General features: G+C 46.0%; 1 non-coding gene across 1 annotated transcript; it reads right to left on the bottom strand.

Moving 5' to 3' along the window:
* On the bottom strand, window positions 1-119 carry LOC138360344 (5S ribosomal RNA). Its single transcript, XR_011226294.1, has one exon. It is a non-coding gene; the product is annotated as a 5S ribosomal RNA (ribosomal RNA).
* Window positions 120-6,315: the final 6,196 nt, after the last annotated feature.

Raw genomic sequence — 6,315 nt, 5'->3', positions numbered from 1 at the left:
TGCCAACAGCATTTGGTGTTCCCAGGCGGTCACCCATCCAAGTACTAACCAAACCCAACGTTGCTTAACTTCGCTGATCGGACGAGAAGCGGTGTTCTCAACGTGGTATGGCCGTTGGCATGAGACTGCCTACACATTGTGGCTAATAACCAACTCTTTTTAGTCATCACGGCAGGATACGGACCTTCTTGTGGTGTCTTAATGGTAATTGTATCCTAACATATTTTTGTCTCCTTGGCATGGATATTTAACATCGTTTATTCAGTCTTGGGTTTATGTTCTTTCGCCATTTACAGACATTTTACATCTACCTACTTCCTCAGCCTACCCTGCCAATTTCTAATGAATTTGTGGATTTTCTTTTGTAATACATACATGTGTGTGCTCATCTGCTCTTCAGTTTTTATGATATTTGTCTCATCTGTCCTGCTTTATGATACTTTTACAAAGAACATGAACAAATGCTTCTATTTTAGAGAAGATATGGGATCCAGGTTTCGGAGCCGTAAAACCAACCGTCGTGATTGGTGGACGAGTTGCCAGGTTGCAGCTTCTGTACCGTGCCGGCACATAAATAGGTTCGGCTCAAGCGGCGGCAGCATCATTTCCCCGTGACTGTCTGAGCGTCTCTCATCACCTTGGTTATCTCATCATCATCATGGTAGAAGCAAAGCCTACCAAGAAGGCTGCGGCTGCTGCTGCTGTGGTGGCCACCACCAGGAAACCTCGCGTCCAGGTTGCTCACCCGAAAACTAGTCAAATGGTTCTAGCCGCGGTCGCAGCACTCAAAGACCGTAAGGGCTCGTCTCTACAAGCAATCAAGAAGTACGTTGTTGCCAACAACAAAGTCGAGGCTGCCAAGATCGCCATTTACATCCGAAGATTTCTCAAGAAAGCAGTGGCTGACGGCATTCTTGTTCAGACCAAGGGAAGTGGAGCTAGTGGATCATTCAAGCTGGCCGTAGCAGAGAAGAGGGCCGTTCTAACTCCCAAGAAAGCCACCACAACCAAGAAACCATCTACAGCAGCAAAGAAGGCCGTGGTAACTCCCAAGAAAGCCGCCACAAGCAACAAACCACCTACAGCCTTGAAAAAGAAGCAGCAGCAGCAGCAGCAGCTTGTTGTTGGGAACAAAAAGCCCAAAATAAAGAGAGCTTCAAAATCTCCCAAACCACCCAAGGCAAAGAAAGCTGTCAAGAAAACAACAAAGGCAAAATAAACGACGACATGCAAGCAGCATGAATACACATGACAATAAACATCCAGGCCTCCCCCCTCAGTGGAGGGGCCTCATATGATTCCAAAAAGAGTTTAGTTTTGTAGACAAATAAATCATTACTTTTGGGGTAGATTTACTCTGTATATTATATATATATATATATATATATATATATATATATATATATATATATATATATATATATATATATATATATATATATATATATATATATATATATATATATATACACATACATGGGTGAGGTGATATGGTACCAAAGTTTTGGGTGAGGTGATTGACATTTACACAAGATAAAACACGAACCAATGGGAATAAAAACATAAGAATGGAAGTAACTGCAGAAGGCCTATTGGCCCATAACACAAGCACTTCCTCTTGATGCTTCTATATTGGTTCGGAGTCTTGAAGCTATAATATATATATATATATATAGATATATATATATATATATATATATATATATATATATATATATATATATATATATATATATATATATATATATATATATATATATGCACACAAAACTAAATAGTCTTGTTAGACAAATTGCCCCTATTAGAGGCAAGTTGACTAACAAGCCGAATGACTGCAATTGTTTTGAATTTGAGTTAAATCTAACATAGAAATGTAATCAAACCTAACCTAACCTATGCTAACCCAAGCTAAGCTAACCTAACCTAACCTAAGCTAAGCTAACCTAACCTAACCTAACCTAACCCAGCAATTCATGATCTTAATATAATACTGTTAATTGGATAAACCAATTTGGAAAGAAATGTTCGAAAATAACAAAATTAACTGTGCTTGTTAGGAAAATTGGGCCTTGCATACTTGTCCCAATAGTGTGGTTCTCGCTTTTAGGTACGACATAAACGTATACCTAAGTTGAGAGAGAAAAAGATTCGCACTCAAACATGCATATCGATTGCCAGTCCTGAATTCTGGGTAGATATTCGTGTCCTCCCTTTTCATTTACCATCATTTGGATACTATCAAAACAGCTCTGAGAAGGATAAAATGAATAAAACGGGTAGCTCACTCATGTAAAAAGGAAGAGTTGGGAAAGATATCTCTCTCTCTCTCTCTCTCCCCCTCACCCCCCCCCCCCCCACCCACCACCAATGATCCTGCTCTGCTAGTATATAACGGAACAAACCTTCCCCCCCCCCACCCCTCCCTCCCCAATCAGAGTCCCTTTAAGCATGCGAGGATAAAAAATAGATTTCATAAGACCCAATGTGCTAGCTGATATCAAAACAATTTATGTTATCGTCTATTAAGCCCTTCAGTAAAAAAGTATAGGGACCTAATTAGGTCCCGTTTTGAGGTGGTGGTGGGTGGAATCGATGGATTAGCCAAGCTCTTATCCGCCGAATCCGTAGAGGGTACGACCCTGGCGCTTCAGAGCGTACACCACGTCCATGGCAGTGACGGTCTTCCTCTTGGCGTGTTCCGTGTAGGTTACAGCATCACGGATGACGTTCTCGAGGAACACCTTCAGGACGCCACGGGTCTCTTCGTAGATGAGACCCGAAATACGCTTCACACCGCCACGACGAGCTAAGCGACGAATAGCGGGCTTGGTGATGCCCTGGATGTTGTCACGTAGCACCTTACGATGACGCTTGGCGCCACCCTTTCCGAGTCCCTTGCCTCCCTTGCCGCGTCCAGTCATGGTGTTGAAGTTGTGTGAATAATAAAATTTCGGCACGATTTCCCCAGACTATATCCCGTCAAGCGGACGTACTTGTAGCATGGCAACTCCTAACTCCTGCCTGTCCTTACTTTATGCTTGTACTCGAGCAGAAACACGGCTTTCTCACAACGCTTTCAAAACTGCAGTTGCCTACTCGTCTGTTTCACGTCTCTGTGAAATGACTTTTGCACAAATCCAAAAAATAGAGCAAAATCAGCGATAATAGTGTTTGAGGTGAGCTGCCTGTTGGCTGCAGCCAGAGGAAGGAGGGGAGGGGCAACGGGGTGACGTAGGCGAGTCGAGCAGCCAATGGCGCTCGAGCAAGCGCCTCGAGACGGCGTATATAAGCAAAAAATTTTCGGCGCCGGCCATCACAAACCACAGTTGTTCACCATGGCTCGCACCAAGCAGACTGCTCGCAAGTCCACGGGAGGCAAGGCTCCTCGTAAGCAGCTGGCCACCAAGGCAGCACGCAAGTCTGCTCCTGCCACAGGGGGCGTGAAGAAGCCTCACCGTTACAGGCCCGGAACGGTCGCCCTGCGTGAGATCCGTCGTTACCAGAAGAGCACAGAGTTGCTCATCAGGAAACTTCCCTTCCAGCGTCTGGTGCGCGAGATTGCCCAGGACTTCAAGACCGATCTTCGCTTCCAGTCGTCTGCCGTCATGGCTTTACAGGAGGCATCCGAGGCTTACCTGGTCGGTCTCTTCGAGGACACTAACCTCTGTGCCATCCACGCCAAGCGTGTCACCATCATGCCAAAGGACATTCAGCTTGCTCGCCGTATCCGTGGAGAGCGTGCATAAGCTAAAACGACCACCCTAGTATACACCAAACTCGGCCCTTCTCAGGGCCAAAATATCCTTCTAAGGAGATTTCAGACATTCCTAGCATCAGTCATATGAATTAACCTTCATCTATACATATAATAAATAAATAAATACAATAATTTAGGTGTCATACATACACTGTACACGTGATATCAATAAATCAAGTCATTTGTAGTACAACCTGTCCTCTTACAAACAAAACGCCGTCGCTTTTCATTCTTATGCACTGCCAAGGATCCTCCCCCCCCCCCCTCCAAAAAAAAAAAAAAAAAATTGTCATACTGTACTAGAAATAAAAGCAGCTTGTATAAGTGACATACTGTCCTGTCCTGTTTTATTCTGTTTTTGGTCCTCTGGCTTAATCTGTTAAGTTAGGAGATGACATTTTAAATTAACCGTTTTCTTGACATTTTCAAACCTTAAGAGGGTGGCCTGCATAGTAATCCTAATGTGGAACATAACAATGAATCTCTAATCTCTAGAAAAAAGATACCGAGTGTTTATATGTGTGTTGAGAGAGAGAGAGAGACATGCAGAGACAGAGACAGAGACAGAGACAGACAGACAGACAGACAGACAGACAGACAGACAGACAGACAGACAGACAGACAGACAGACAGACAGAGACTGAGAGAGAGAAACACACACAGACAGTTTCATAAATATTCTCATTTTATAGCTATTTGCTTTCAGTGACAGAGGTTTTTGTTATAATAGTATTGGTGTCTAACACTCACAATCTCTTTAGAAATTAAAGTGTGGCTCCAATGGAGCCGAGTTTGTTGGTTTGAGGCCAAGCCACCACCACAGGGCAGTAAGTAAGCCGTTTACTTGGAGGAGGTGTACTTGGTGACGGCCTTAGTGCCCTCAGAGACGGCGTGCTTGGCCAGTTCTCCGGGCAACAGGAGCCTTACAGCCGTCTGGATCTCCCGACTGGTAATGGTGGAACGCTTGTTGTAGTGGGCCAGGCGAGAAGCCTCGGCGGCGATGCGCTCGAAGATGTCGTTCACGAACGAGTTCATGATCGACATGGCTTTGGAAGAGATACCAGTGTCGGGGTGGACCTGCTTCAGCACTTTGTAGATGTAGATGCTGTAGCTCTCCTTCCTCCTGCGCTTCTTTTTCTTATCGCCCTTGGCAATGGCCTTCTGGGCCTTTCCGGCCTTCTTGGCAGCCTTTCCAGATGCCTTGGGTGGCATGATGATGCTCGTGCTGGCTGGCGTTGCGATACAATAATGAACTTTTGCGCGAGTCGAGCTTTCCTTTTATATCCCGCTCGCGACTCAGCTCAGAGCGGGTCGCGTGGCGGAGCGCGCTGATTGGTCAGTGGCGGACTCCCTTGATCCTGAGCGGGGTATATAACACGAAGCTCGATCTGCGGGCCGGCATAAACGAACCATCTTCGTCAGCCACACAAGTGTCTACATCGCCACCCAAGACCCTGGTACCATACTTGATAGTATCAACACCAGAAACCCGGCTCTGACTGCTGCTACAGTCAAGGTCATCAAGAACAACGACAACCCTAGGCCTACTCTCAAGGTCACCTTCACAACAGCTGCTGCAGCTACCCAAGCTGTGGAAAATGGATTTAGATGTCTGGATATTTCCACCACACCTGACACTGTAAAGAAGGAACGGTACTACAACATTTGCCAGTGCTTTAAGTGCTACAAGTACGATCATGATACCAAGAACTGCCAACAAGCAGAGGTTAAATGCAGCATTTGTACCCAGGATCATCACTTCAAAACCTGCCGGTCAACCACCAAACTGTGCCTCAATTGTGGAGGAGCTCACACCGCCGTCTCCATGGACTGCCAAGTACGACTAGACGAAATAAATAAAACAGCATCTGCCAACCCAACAACCAATCAGCCGGCGAGCTTCAATATCCAAGCTACATCGTTTCCAGTGCTTCCCAACGCTTCTGCTCCTGCTACACAGACGTCCACACCAGGCCAGACCACCCCCCAATGGGGACCCAGGACACAGGCGACTGCAGCTCAGCCAACCAACTTGACTGTCAACCAATCAGCGGCCTCGACCAACACCACTCTCATCCCATGCCTGATCAGTGTAGCTGAGAGAGAGGCGGGAACAGACAACGCAAAATACGTGAGAGTACTGAACAGGCTGCTCGCCCAGAACAACCTGCCTACAATGTTGATACCAGCAGACCTATTTCAACATCACAACGCTGCTTCAACCCAAACAGACGAAATTCCAACACCAACAGCAACCGCAGTCATACCGCAACCACCACCACCGGAGTCGAACCCAGCACAAGTCACCCAGGCAACAGCATCCACCCAGACTACCACCACAGCAGACAAGCCAACCTCATCACCTGCCCCCACCAGCCCGAGACGGAAGAAAATGAGAGGAAAAAGGAGACCAAAATGTCAGCAAGTGGAATCAGAATCAGATTCAGAACCAGAGTTCCTAGAAACCTTGGCTGAGACCATCACATATGAGGCCCCAGACTTCGACCTAAACCCAAGCAAATCAAGCAAGAAAGTGCCCTGCTTTGGACTTTACCTCA

Source organism: Procambarus clarkii, unplaced genomic scaffold (genome assembly GCF_040958095.1).
Source record: "Procambarus clarkii isolate CNS0578487 unplaced genomic scaffold, FALCON_Pclarkii_2.0 HiC_scaffold_109, whole genome shotgun sequence".
Lineage (NCBI taxonomy): Eukaryota > Metazoa > Arthropoda > Malacostraca > Decapoda > Cambaridae > Procambarus > Procambarus clarkii.
The sequence above is the reverse complement of the archived record's forward strand: the minus strand, read 5'-3'. Positions and strand labels throughout refer to the sequence as shown.